This window comes from Tamandua tetradactyla, chromosome 16 (assembly GCF_023851605.1).
Source record: "Tamandua tetradactyla isolate mTamTet1 chromosome 16, mTamTet1.pri, whole genome shotgun sequence".
In the NCBI taxonomy this organism is placed as follows: domain Eukaryota; kingdom Metazoa; phylum Chordata; class Mammalia; order Pilosa; family Myrmecophagidae; genus Tamandua; species Tamandua tetradactyla.
The window spans coordinates 11,128,153-11,143,123 of NC_135342.1; the positions used below are offsets into that span (position 1 = coordinate 11,128,153).

General features: G+C 42.8%; 1 non-coding gene across 1 annotated transcript; it reads right to left on the reverse strand.

The window, feature by feature from the left end:
• Positions 1-6,391: 6,391 nt before the first annotated feature.
• Positions 6,392-6,498, reverse strand: LOC143660501 (U6 spliceosomal RNA). The gene has a single exon (XR_013164097.1). It is a non-coding gene; the product is annotated as a U6 spliceosomal RNA (small nuclear RNA).
• Positions 6,499-14,971: the final 8,473 nt, after the last annotated feature.

Consider the following 14,971-nt stretch of genomic DNA (forward strand, 5'->3'; position numbering starts at 1 on the left):
CTCAAGTCTTCAAGAAAGCGGTTATGATTTTAGACATTATCGGGACCCCCAGCACCCAGGGCACCTCTCTTTCTTGGGCACAGAGGCAACAACTCCCAGTGTTTTGGCAGTTTGGCCAGTGGGACTAATAATCTAAGGGAACTTGAATGTAAGTGACATGTTCAGTTCCAGGCTGCAGCAGTGAGAAACTCCCACCAGACACTCCGGCTCTCTCCTTTTCCCACTGTGGCAGCCAAGGAGGCCAGATGTTCCCTGGGCTGGAGCAGTTGTCAGCCGGGTATCAATGCAGATAGATGGGAGTCCCCCCATCCCCTGACCCCCTCCTGCCAGCCCACACTGGGAATGTAAGATGAGTGAGAAATAACCCTTTGTTCTGACACTCAAATGTGTCACCATGGCATAATCAAGTTCATAAATTGTGGTTACAGCAGAATCCATTGTAATGGACACTGCACCTTAGTTAATACATTTCCCCCAGACCTCTCTCAATTACTTGCCATGGTCAAAATTTCCCTTTAAATCAGCTCACTCTTTTTACTTAAATTTTTTTAAAGAAAATCTTCTACCACCACCATGAGTTGGAAGCTAGTATCTCATGTCAATATTGGAACACTTGAGTGGGGATGGAGGGGTGTTAAAAGAAATACCAAAACAATGTTAAATTCAAGCTAGAAGCTACAGCCTGGGCCTGAGGCTTGCTCTCTCTGATTACAGAGGAATTAATGCAGTACATGCTTGCTTCTTGATTAACTGAGATTGGACTAGAATTGAAAAGGGTCATTTGGATAACCTGTCTGAAAACCAACTAAAATCATTATGTGGCTCACCGTAGATCCATGCCCTGCCCGCACTGTGGGAAAACACTTAACCACTGTCATATAAATTAGCTGAAGATGCATCGAGGCCCGCTCTTGCTGGGCAGTCTTCACCATTATTGGCCAAGATTGCAATAAATGGCCTGTGCACAATCCCCTGTATGCCTCTCCGATAAGGTCCTTCATGTTTTAGTTTGTTAAAGCTGCCAGACTGCAATATACCTGAAACAGGATGGCTTTTTAAAAGGGAAATTATTAAGTTGCAAGTTTATAGATCTAAAGGGTGAAAAAAAATGTCCAAATTAAGGCACCAACAAGAGGTTGCCTCCACTCAAGAAAGGCTGATCTTATCTAAACCATTTCTGTCAGTTGGGAAGGCAGCTGGCTGGCATCTGCTGATCTCTTGCTGCTGGGCTCTGTTGCTTTCAGCCTCTGTTCCTGTGAGGGTTCCACGCTTTGCTTTTCCAGAGCTGGGTTTCATCTCTTGGCTTGCTTTTTCTCTCTCCTGGTTCTGGCTTGCTTAGCTTCTCATGGGAAGCACATGGTGAATGCTGGGCCCTGCCTCTCTGAAGGAGGGAAGCACATGGTGAATGCTGGGCCCTGCCTCTCTGAAGGTCTGAGTCTCATGCTGGCTGTGTTGCTTCTGCTGGCTTTTTCCAGAAAGATTCCCTCTTAAAGGACTCCAGTAGGTCCTTTGAATGGTGGAAACACCTAATCAAAAGGTCCCACTCACAACTGCATGGGTCACATCTTCATGGAAATAAGTGAATCAAAATGTCCCACCCATCTCTGTAAGCCCAACTCTGCAAGTGAAATCATTGCCCTCCCCTCTACGTGGGACATGACATCCAGGGGTGAAAGTCTCCCTGGGGACATGGGAGATGACTCCCTGGGATGAATCCAGACCTGGCACTGTGGATCAACAATTACATCCTGACCAGAAGGGGAAAAAGAAGTGAAACTAATAAAATATCAGTGGCAGAGAGAGTTCAAGTAGACTCGAGAGGCTAGGCTTCAGGTAGACCTTGCTACCTATCATAACCTTCCAACCCCCAACCAGGACCATTCCAGCCAATCCTAAAGAACACCTAGGACAATTTATAAGATTCCACAAGGGTTTCATGCACTAGAGTAACTTTCCAGAAACCTACAACCTCCAGATGGTTCCCTGGTCCAGGTAAGTCCTGAAACCTAGCCCAGCCTCTCCAGAACATCAGATAGTTCCATCTCCTTACCCCATATTAGTGACAGACCCTTCCAATATCAAAAATTTAGAATTGCCATAACCCAAACAACCCTAGAGAGAGGTATGGAAAGATCAAAGGTGGTGGTGAAATTATACATAGAAGATAGGACTTAACAAATGAATATGAATGCTGAATCATTAAATTGATATCTCTTTTAGTCTCCTGTATTTTAGAGCAGCTAGAAGTAAAAACCTAAAATTGTGAAATTGTAACCCATGTCAAGGTCTGAAATATGTTCTACAACTAATTGTGGTGCTGTGCTTTGAAATTTATAGCTTTTTTGTATATATGTTATTTTTCACAAAAAAAGCAGGAAAAAAGTTTATTGTGATGATAAAAAAAAGTAAGCCTCCTATATTCCGGAGCAGCTAGAAGGAAAAATCTGAGAGGATAGTATGGTAGCCTATGACAAACTCTGGGATCTGTCCTGTAACTAGTTGTTGAAGAGTGTTTTGAAAACTACTGCTTTTTATTTCTTTGCTTTGTATATGTGTTGTACTATACAAAAAAAAAAAAAAGTTAAGAAAAAAAATCATTGCAGCAAGCAGTCGCAATGACTGAACAGGGAGCAAGGGAGTAATCACACCCTAAAGAATATTTGTTGAATAAATGAGTGAGTGAGTTACCAAGTTGAAAAAAAAAAGAGATCCCACCAAGTAATACTGAATCAGGGTGAAAGAACATGGCTTTTCTGGGGTACACAAGACTTTCAAATCAGCACACCTTACATAGCTTATTACACACAAAAATATTCTCTTCAGGCTTGGTGTGTTGGATGCTGATCTGTTCCCTGTTATTCATTTCCCTCCTTTTTCTTTGAGTAATAGACTCCCCTGAGTCTTGGCTGGGCACAGACCAGCTAGTTAGAAACTACATTTCCCAGCCTCCCTTACAACGTAGGTCTCGCCATGTGACAAAGCTCTAGCCAATGGAGTGTGAATGGAAGGGAGATGGGCAACTTCCGGATCATGACCTTCAAAGGAAGCTGCTGGTCCTCAGCTCTCTCCCCAGTCCCTCGAGCTGGATTGTGGGCGTGTGCGGTGAGCCAGGTTAACCATGGGAGTGGGGGCGAAACCTTGGGTTCCTCCTAGAAGGAACCTGGGTTCCTGCCTTCCAACCCAGGTTTACTTACCAGCTTTCTCCTGGCATGAGAGAGAAATAAACCTCAGGTTTTATTTAGGCCCCCATTAATACTTCTCTAAAGGGGTTGCCTTTCTGGTTAGGATTGCCAGGGACCTAAAATGGCTTCCAGTCTGTGCTTTCAAGCCAAACTGGCTCCCATTGGTCTGGCTTGGGTCACATGATTGGATTCAAATTATGGTTCCCAGGGGGATGGGATATGCTGACTGATCTTATCCTCTGTACTGGAAGAGGGGAGAGGGGTCAGTGCCACCCAAACTACATGGACCGAGCTAGGCAGGGGTCTTCTCCAGATGATTGGGTTCCTCTTTGCAGGAGGGAGAATGGTAGCCACCTTCAACTTCGTAACTTCAACAGTGGTCCTAGTGATTTGATGTAAATAAGATGCCCCTTTGATTTGATGTAAATAAAATGCTTAGTGAAGATATTTGGTCCTCAGAAGCGGAGTGGGGCGGAGTGGGGTGCGAGCTGGGTAAGTGAGCAAAATAGTACACACTGAATGATTCCACTATATCAAGATCAAAACTAAAATTCATCTACGGTGATAGAAGTTAGGATAGTGCTTATCTTTGGGGGCTAGTGATAGGGATGGCTCTAGGAGGTTGAAAATGTTGCCTCTTTTAATCTGGGGGCTGGTAACCTGGGTGTTATGTTAGCTATGGCTGAATAACAAGCAACCCCAAAACTTAGTGGCTTAAAACATAATTTATGATTTTTCAGGGTTCTGCAGGTTGCCTGGGAAGTTCCTCTGTGGGTTCTGCCTGGGCTTTTTCATGTGGCTGTCTTCAGCTGGAGAGTCAGCCCGGCTGGGTGGAAGTTGGTGCTGGCTGTCGGCTGGCCCCCTCGGTTCCTCTCCAGGGGCCTCTCATCCTCCAGTGGACTGGCCTGGGCTCTTGCACAGCACACTGGTCTCAGAGCTTCGAGAGAACGAGAGGAAAGAGCAAGGCCTCTTAAGGCCTAGAGTCTGAAACCTACCCATCTCTTCTGCCACATTATAAAGAAGAAACTACCAGTGCTGTACAGATTCCAGGGCATGGGGAAATAAAACATCATGTCCTTGATGCAATGACAGGGCAGAGGGCATGCATACAGAGGCAGGATTTATTAGGGGCCTTTATTATAATGATCTACCATAGACGTGTTCACTTTATGGAAATTCATCACGTGGGAAGTTTATGGCTCAAGTGCTTTTCTCTATATATGTTACGTTTCTGTAAATAGTTTACCTAAATATAATAGCTTACTTTTAACTGTGCTTACTATGTGCCAGGCATTGTGAGAAATATTTAAGCCTCATGCTAGCCTTCAGAGGTGCAGAGAGGGAAAGCAAGGCGCTGAGAAGTCACTACCCCAAGGTGGTACAGCTAGAACCAAAATTGAAATTCAGGAGTCTTCTCCTGAATTCTGTGGGTAACCACTACCTAAACTGCCTTTTGTACAAAGCTCATCAGCTTTGTGCCCTGGAGATTCTTGTGGACTGCTCAGAAGGGGCCACCAGGGCAGGGCTTTGTGTCCTTTGGTACCACATGTCCCACTGAACACTATTAAAATATATCAGTCCCAGCTGTGTTCCAGTAGCCATGTTTCTTGAGGATGATTGAATAATGATACAGCTGTCACAATGTGACTGTGTGATTGTGAAAACCTTGTGTCTGATGCTCCTTTTATCTACCTTGTCAATAAAGGAGTAGAACATATGGAATAAAAATAAATAATAGGGGGAACAAATGCTAAAATAAATTTAGTTTAAATGCTAGTGATCAATGAAAGCAAGGGGTAAGGGGTATGGTAGGTATAATCTTTTATTTTTTCTTTCCTGTGTTCATTTTATTTCTTTTTCTGAATTAATGCAAATGTTCTAAGAAATGATGAATATGCAACTAAGTGATGATATTGTGAATTACTGATTATGTATGTTGTTTTATTTTGTTTATTTTTTAATTAATAAATTTTTTTAAAAAGTGAAATACTAAAACAAACAAACAAAAAATACATCAGTCCCAAAACCAAAAAAAAAAAAGCAAACAAAAAAAATCTAAAAATACATCAGTCCCACGGCATGATGGAGACAGAACCACTGGTACCAAAAAGAGCATCTTTCTGTTTACAGGTATTCAGACTGATGATCACTCACAGTTACAACTTTTTTGTTTTAAATTAACATTTAGTTATGAGAGTACACCCAAATGTAGACTCTTAATAAACTGGAACATTCTGGGTAGACCTTTATTTGCCCTTTGACCACTGGCCTCAATGTTGCTTCCCTTCTTAGAAATAACCACGGTGAGTTTGGGGTACCCTCCCCAATTCTGTTTTATTAATTTTGCATGCATTTATATGTGGCCATAGAAAACATTGTATTTGTAAATAATTGCATATGGAATTTTTCAACTTGCAACTTTCACTCACTGATGTTTTCACACTAATTCATTTACAGCTTGTATATTCCTTCTAACTACTGCATAATTTTCTATTATACAAATATGCTATGTTTTGCTTATCCATCCCCATGTTAATGGACATTTTGATTGTTTGCTTTTTCCCTTTAACAGTGCTGCACTGAACATTCGCCTATGGAACTATGACCATAAACATCTAGAAGTGGAATTTCTGGGTTCATATTTTCATATTAATGACATTGTCAAATTGTCCTAAAAAGTGATTCAATCAATTTATATTCTCATTATTGCCTAAGAAAATACGATTTCCCAACCCTCTAGGCAACTGGACATGATTGAAAACTTAAATTTTTGACAGTCTGACAGTTAAAATGAGATTTTCTCATTGCTGATTTCCCTCTCAAGGGTAAGGCTGAACTTGGTGACTTGCTTCGAATGAATAAATGGAAGTGAGGAGTGGTACTTAGAGACAAGGTCATAAAAAGCACTGCAGCATTCTTTCTCCCGAGTGAGCTCAGAAGAGGACCCTCCAACCCTAGTCAGGGCGTCATAGTTTCATCTTGACTGTAACCTCACGAGACCTTGAGCCAGAACCACCAGCCCCTCCCGAACTCTAGACCCAAAGATGTCTGCTATTTTAAAGCACTATGTTCTTGGATAACGTTACATACCAATAGGTAATCAGTACAGCAGACCTTCTTTACACACTCTGGTTATAACCCTTTGTTACATATATTGCTTTTTTGGTATTAATTTCATCCATTCAGTAAATATGTTGTTTTTTTTTAAAAAAAATATGGAACGCTTCACGAACCTGCGTGTCATCCTTGCGCAGGGGCCATGCTAATCTTCTCTATATGGTTCCAATTTCAGTATATGTGCCGCCGAAGCAAGCACCAGTAAATACGTTTTGAGTGCCAACTTTGTGCCAGTCACTGTTCCAGGCACTGGGAGATCCATCAATAAAAAAGAGAGCAGGGGTAAGGGAGCAGGGAGAAAGATTCAGCTCAGCCATTACTGGAAGCCTCAAATGCAATGGCCTTATAATGATAGCCTGCTTCCTTTTCCTGGTGACACACGCATTCTAAGGGCAAATATAGCAGTTCCACAAGGAGAGTCTCCTGTTCCTTTTACTGCTTGTCATTCTTAACATATGGCTTTCACCTCGTGGCATAAAATGGCTCCTAATAGTAGTCCAAAGGAAGCTATCACAACTGCATTCCAGCGAGTTGGGGAGAACAGGGAAGCAGGCCACGCTTCTTTTAGGGCCACTTCCCAGAGGGTGTACACATTCCTACTGCTTCTTTCCCACTGGCCAAACTTAGTGGTGTGTCTGCCAGCGGCAAGAGAGGCGGGAAACCATAGTTTTTATTCCAGGAGGCCGAATGCCCAGCTAAGTCTTGGGAGTTCTATTCCCAGAGAAGGGGGAAATGGGTATTGGGGGGGTAGTTATCAATTCCTGTCACTTCGAATCACAAATCTCTTATCAGGTTCAAGCCAGCAAGGATTAAATGTTTTCTTTTCCTTAATTCTATTCTAAACCAAGACTTCAGTTTCTAAAACAGGGAATTTTATGTTCCTCTCTTTCACTGCAAATCTGCAGTTTTTTCTTCTGGGAGGTTGTTCCTAGACCATGGCGAACTTTTTGATCAACATTCAGCAGCTGCAGCCAGTTAATCCCATCTGCTGCCTTCCCCCGGGAAGGAAGAAGTTATATAACATGGTGGTCTCTGGCTCCATAGAGAGAAATTTGCTTGAGGAGTCCCTAGAGATTCTGCAGGAAACTTGCACTGCATTTGTAATGAGCTCATTTCAAACGCGTTTCACTTCCAGCTATTAGCCCCAAGCAGATGCCCCACGTGGACCAGAAGATCAGTACAAGTACTCAGTGCTGCAGTCTGCAACTGCACCCAACTGGTGATGACCCGTGAGGACTGCGTTCAGCTGCAAAGAAAAAACAGGGGCTTGGACAAAACAGAAGTTTGGTGCCCTCTCCTGTCATGTTCCAGGCCTCCCTTGGACCCAGATTCCCCCAGTTCGTGGCTCTGCTCTCCCAGAGTAGAGCCTCATCCCTGAGGTAAAGGTGCCCCAATGTAGGGTGTCAGGACAGCAGAAAGGAGAAAACAAAGGCCACGCTCCAGCTGCCTTCTCCATTGGGGTCCTGGAGGGCTTCTCGTGACCTCACTGCTTCCACCCACTGGCCAGAGGCTGTGCAGGCAATGGCAGCATCTCCTTCGCCTCTCATGCTGCCGTTCTGAAACCAATCTGTCAGGCTCTATGGGTTGTATTTTTACCTTCCTGGCTTCACTAGTACATAAGCACTGTGACAGCAGGGACCAGCCTATCACATTCTCCACTGTGGCCCAGCTCCAAGGACTGGGCCAGCCATGTAGATGATTGACAATAAAGGTTTGATGATACACCAACAAGGCAGGACTCTCCTCCCCTCCCTGGATGCACCTGCAGCCCCACGCCCTGCTCCTTCTACCCTGCCTCTGCTCTCTCCTCGGCCTGGAATGCTGACCCCCAGATGCAGATGCTCCTCCTCCTTTCAAGACTCACCTCAAAATGTTCTTTCCTGGGTGTCCCGGGTCAAGATGGCGGCTTAACAACGTGCGCGTTTTAGTTCGTCCTCCAGAACAACTACTAAATAACCAGAAACAGAACAGCTCCTGGGGCCACGTCAGTGACCAGACACACAGCGTACCCCAGTCTGGATCAGCTGGACCGGCTGCGAGCACCCCCCAGAACCGTGAGTTCCCAAAGCTGTGGCGGCCAGCGCCCCTTCCCCACAGGCCACTCCCCAGAAGGGAAAGGAAGGGCTTTACCAGCAGCAGGGACTGGGCATAATCAAACTCCAATTGTGGAACTAATTAACAAATTCTGACTACTAAAAATAGGCCCCCAGCTTAGGTGAACCTGGTCAAAGCGGAGGTTGCTCTTTTTGCCCCGGCGCCAAGGAGGCAGGACTGACAGAAAAAGGGGGGAAAAAAGAAGGAAACAGAGGTTTTTGTGGCTGTGTATCTACAAAGGCTTGACTACCTCTGGATACAGTGGCAGGACTTCTCAGGCTGCAACTGCCCCAGGCATAGGCAGAAGTGAGATCTTTTGGGGGCTTGTCTGGAGCCTGTGCCTTCCCCAGGGGAGGGGTGAAGCCTAACGCAGGTGGAATCCCTCCATCAAGGAATTCAGACACCAGGGCTTGGTAATTTGAAGCCATTAAAACCAGCCTACAACCTCTCCTCTGTCTCCACCACACCCCCAGCAGGGAGAGTTAAAGGTACCGCATCATCTTATGCTGGTGGGACCTGCAGTCAGACAAGTGCCACACACAGGGCAGGATAAGAAAAACAGAGTCCAGAGACTTCAAAGAAAGTCTTTCAACCTGCTGGGTCTCACCCTCAGGGAAAACCAACACAGGTGACTCTTTCCTCCTGAGAGAAGGCCAATTTGGTCTGGGAAAATCTGGCTGGGGTATATAATATCTAAGTAGACCCTCCTAAGTGTGTGTATGGGGAAGGCACCACACAAGCAGGGCAAGAAACAAGAAAACAAGAACTGAAAAATTCTCCTCTGTTAAACAAAACTTAAGCTAAAGGTCCAGATAAAGCTGAACGGAATGTCAAAGAACAGATAGACAACAAATTCATCCAGCAAGAAAACCCTAGATAAAAGAAGTGAAAGCAATCTCCAGAATAAACTAATTAAAGTAATTATGTGCCCAGACTCCAGCAAAAAATAACAAATCACACTAGGAAAATTGAAGATATGGCCCAGTCAAAGGAACAAACCAACAACTCAAATGACATACAGGAGCTGAAACAATTAATTCAGAATGTACGAACAGACATGGAAAACCTCATCAAAAACCAAATCAATGAATTGAGGGAGGATATAAAGAAGGCAAGGAAAGAACAAAAAGAAGAAACTGAAAGTCTGAAAAAACAAATCACAGAACTTATGGGAATGAAAGACACAGTAGAAGAGATGAAAAAAAAAAAAACAATGGAAACCTGCAATGGTAGATTTCGAGAGACAGAACATAGGATTTCAAAACTGGAGGATGGAACATCTGAAATCCGACCAGAAACAGAAACTATAGGGAAAAAAATGGAAACATATGAGCAGGGACTCAGGGAACTGAAAGACAATATGAAGTGCATGAATATACGTGTTGTGGGTGTCCCAGAAGGAGAAGAGAAGGGAAAAGGAGGAGAAAAACCAATGGAGGAAATTATCACTGAAAATTTCCCAACTCTTATGAAAGACTTAAAATTACAGATCCAAGAAGTGTAGCATACCCCAAAGAGAATAGATCCAAATAGACATACTCCAAGACATTTAATAATCAGAATGTCAGAGGTCAAAGAGAAAGAGAGGATCTTGAAAGCAGCAAGAGAAAAGCAATCCATCACATACAAGGGAAGCCCAATAAGACTATATGCAGATCTCTCAGCAGAAACCATGGAGGCGAGAAGACAGTGGGATAATATATTTAAATTATTAAAAGAGAAAAACTGCCAACCAAGAATTCTATATCCAGCAAAATTGTCCTTCAAAAATGAGGGAGAAATTAAAACATTTTCAGACAAAAAATCACTGAGAGAATTTGTGACCAAGAGACAAGCTCTGCAAGAAATACTAAAGGGACCACTAGAGACAGATACAAAGACAGAAGAGAGAGGTGTGGAGAAGAGTGTAGAAAGGAAGACTACGAGTAAAGGTAAAAAGAGGGAAAATTAGATATGACATATAACATCCAGAAGGCAAAATAGTAGAAGAAAGTACTACCCATGCAGTAATAACACTGAATGTTAATGGATTAAACTCTCCAATCAAAAGACATAGTCTGGCAGAATGGATTTAAAAACAGGACCCATCTATATGCTGTCTCTACTCAAAGGACACGAGGCCAAGGACACAAATGGACATTTACACACCAATGTTTATAGCAGCATTATTAACAATTACCAAGAGATGGAAACAGCCAAAATGTCCATCAACAGTTGACTAAACAAACTGTGACATTTACATAAGATGGAATATTATGCAGCTGTAAGACAGAATAAAGTTATGAAGTATGTAACAACATGAATGGACCTTAAGGATATTATGCTGAGTGTGATTAGCCAGAAACAAAAGGACAAATACTGTATGGTCTCACTGATATGAACTGACATTAGTGAATAAACTTGGAATATTTCCTTGGTAACAGAGACCATCAGGAGATAGAAATAGGGTGAGATATTGGGTAATTGGAGCTGAAGGGATACAGATTGTGCAATAGGACTGAATATAAAAACTCAGAAATGGACAGCACAATACTACCTAACTGTAATGTAATTATGTTAAAACACTGAATGAAGCTGCATGTGAGAATGATAGAGGGAGGAGGGCTGGGGACATAAGTGAAATCAGAAAGAAAGATAGATGGTAAAGATCGAGATGGTATAATCTAGGAATGCCTAGAGTGTATAATAATAGTGAAATGTACAATGTACAAATTTTAAAAATGTTTTTGCATGAGGAAGAACAAAGGAATGTCATTATTGCAGGGTGCTGAACATAGATGATAATACTTTAAAATGTTACCTTATGTGTGAGACTAAAGCAAAAAATGTTTGTTACAAAATTTATATTTTGACTAGAGCATTTCCTAATATAACTCATGTAGATAGTTTGATTGAATGTCATAAGTACTTGGAATCTCAAGTAGGACATGAGATTTTGTTGGTTTGTCCAGAGTGATGCCCCGATGAATCCGAGTGATTTGTTCAGTGACTGGAAAAGTATTTGCAAGCCCCCTTCGGGGAATGGTGAGAGCGGGGAGAAATTCAACTTCCCCAAGTTGAATTCTTGATATTCTCACAAGCAGTGTGGACAACCAAAGCTAGGCTGAGCCCCCAGTCTTGGGGTTTGTTCATATGAAACAATCCCACAAAGGATAGGTCAAGTCTACTTAAAATTTAGGCCTAAGAGTCACCCCCAAGAGAGCCTCTTTTGTTGCTCAGATGTGGCCTCTCTCTCCAGCCAACATGACGAGCAGTCTCACCACCCTCCCCCTTTCTGCATGGGACATGACTCCCAGGGGTGTGGACCTTCCTGGCAACGTGGGACAGAAATCCTGGAATTAGCTGAGACTCAGCATCAAGGGACTGAGAAAAACTGTAGAATGAGCTGAGAATTAACATCAAGGGATTGAGAGAACCTTCTCGACCAAAGGGGGAAGAGTGAAATGAGACTAAGTGTCAATGGCTGAGAGATTCCAAACACAGTTGAGAGGTTATCCTGGAGATTATTCTTATGCATTAAGTAGATATCACCTTGTTGTTCAAGATGTAGCAGAGAGGCTGGAGCGAACTGCCTGGAAATGGAGAGCTGTGTTCCAGTAGCCATGTTTCTTGATGATGATTGAACAATGATATAGCTTTCACAATGAGACTCTGTGAATGTGAAAACCTTGTCTGATGCTCCTTTTAGCTACTATATCAACAGAAGAGTAGAACATATGGAATAAAAATAAATAATAGGGGGAACAAATGTTAAAATAAATTTAGTTTGAAATGCTAGTGGTAAATGAAAGCAAGGGGTAAGGGGTATGGTATGTATAATCTTTTTTTTTCTCTGTTATAATTTCTTTTTCTGTTGTCTTCTCTTTTTCTAAAGCGATGCAAATGTTCTAAGAAATGATGAATATGCAACTATGTGATGATATTAAGAATTACTGATTGTATATGTAGAATGGAATATTTTCATATTTTGTTTGATAATTTTTTTTAATAAAAAAAGTTTTTAAAAAATGTTCTTTCCTCTCAGAAGCCTTCTCTCCCATGTTGCTTTCTTCTCCCCTTCAAGGTTTAAAAATGATTCCTGCCTATAATTATTTGCAAGCCGACTTTTCAAACCCCACCTCCCTGGGAAGTGAGTGCCCTGCAGGCAGGTACTCTGCACCTCAGCATTTGGCTGGGAGCGTGACACCAGGCTGAGAAGAGGAACAAACACTTTTATATTCAAAACTTTAATCAGAAAACCAACATGCACACCTGGAAGGTATTTCTACAGGAGTCCACAGCAACAGAGAGGTAACCAAGTGCAGAGACTGCCCCCCGCCCCCATAGCTGCTAATCTTCTATAGGGTCCCCGACCTCTTTCTTTGGTGTCAAAACTCTCTTGTTGGAAAACAAACTTATCAACCCATGTCTCCACTTCAGATCTGCTCCACACTTCGGACATCCTTCAGTTTATAATGCAACTATCTCCCAGACCAGAGAGGGATCCATGCAGTAGGCTAAAAGTTGTAATCATTTTAAAAACAGTATGCTCGACTTCCGGAGAAGATGGCGGCTTAGTAAGATGCGCGGGTCTTAGTTCCTCCTCCAGAAAAGCAACTAAAGAAACAGAAACAATACGAAACAGCTCCCGGAGTCACGACAGAGACCAAAAAGACAGCGTACCCCATTCTGGAACAGCTGAATGGGCAGGGAGAATCTGCTGCGGTGAGCTACCCGAGGGGCGCACGTTTTCCCGGCTGGGGTGGCTGGCGACTGGGGTCCCCTCCACGCACGTGGCTCCCCGGTCTGACTGGGAACGTTGGATAGCGGGGCCCTCCCGTCACGCTTGGCGTTTCGGGCCAGCTGGGCAATTAGGACCGGCACTCTCCCAAGCCGCAGCGGCCAGCGACCCCCACCTCCACGTGCGGTTTCCCGGGCCGACTCCCGTGCAGACAGACGAGCGCCACGAGTGCCACCTACTGGGCAGGAAAAGAAAAACAGAGCCTAGAGATTTCACAGAAAAACCTTTCAACCAGCTGGGTCCCACACCCAGGGAAATCTGATCAAATGCCCAGACACCAGCAGAAAATAATGGATGACGCTCGGAAAATTGAAGATATGGCCCAGTCAAAGGAACAAACCAATAGTTCAAATGAGATACAGGAGCTGAGACAACTAATGCTGAATATACAAACAGAAATGGAAAAATTCTTCAAAAACCAAATCAATAAATTGAGGGAGGACATGAAGAAGACATGGGCTGAACAAAAAGAAGAAATAGAAAATCTGAAAAAACAAATCACAGAACTTATGGGAGTGAAGGACAAAGAAGAAAAAATGGAAAAAACAATGGATACCTACAATGGTAGATCTAAAGAGACAGAAGCTACAATTAGTGAACTGGAGGATGGAACATCTGAATTCCAAAAAGAAACAGAAACTATAGGGAAAAGAATGGAAAAACTTGAGCAGGGGATCAGGGAACTGAATGACAATATGAAGCGCACAAATATACGTGTTGTGGATGTCCCAGAAGGAGAAGAGAAGGGAAAAGGAGGAGAAAAACTAATGGAAGAAATTATCACTGAAAATTTCCCAACTCTAATGAAAGACCTAAATTTGCAGATCCAAGAAGTGCAGCGCACCCCAAAGAGAATAGACCCAAATAGGCGTTCTCCAAGACACTTACTAGTTAGAATGTCAGAGGTCAAAGAGAAAGAGAGGATCTTGAAAGCAGCAAGAGAAAAACAATCCATCACATACAAGGGAAACCCAATAAGGCTATGTGTAGATTTCTCAGCAGAAACCATGGAAGCTAGAAGACAGTGGGATGATATATTTAAATTACTAAAAGAGAAAAACTGCCAACCAAGACTCCTATATCCAGCAAAATTGTCCTTCAAAAATGAAGGAGAAATTAAAACATTTATAGACAAAAAGTCACTGAGAGAATTTGTGACCAAGAGACCAGCTCTGCAAGAAATACTAAAGGGAGCACTAGAGTCAGATACGAAAAGACAGAAGAGAGAGGTATGGAGTAAAGTGTAGAAAGAAGGAAAATCAGATATGATATATATAATACAAAAGCCAAAATGGTAGAGGAAAATATTATCCAAACAGTAATAATACTAAAAGTTAATGGACTGAATTTCCCAATCAAAAGACATAGAATGGCAGAATGGATTACGACCCAGCAATACCACTGCTAGGTATCTACTCAAGGGACTTAAGGGCAAAGACACAGACAGACGTTTGCACACCAGTGTTTATAGCAGCATTATCTACAATTGCAAAGAGATGGAAACAGCCAAAATGTTCATCAACAGACGAGTGGCTAAACAAACTGTGGCGTATACCTACGATGGAATATTATGCAGCTTTAAGACAGACTAAACTTATGAAGCATGTAATAACATGGATGGACCTAGAGAACATTATGCTGAGTGAGTCTAGCCCAAAACTAAAGGACAAATACTGTATGGTCCCACTGATGTGAACCGACATTCGAGAATAGGCTTGGAATATATCATTGGTAACAGAGACCAGCAGGAGTTAGAAACAGGGTAAGATAATGGGTAATTGGAGCTGAAGGGATACAG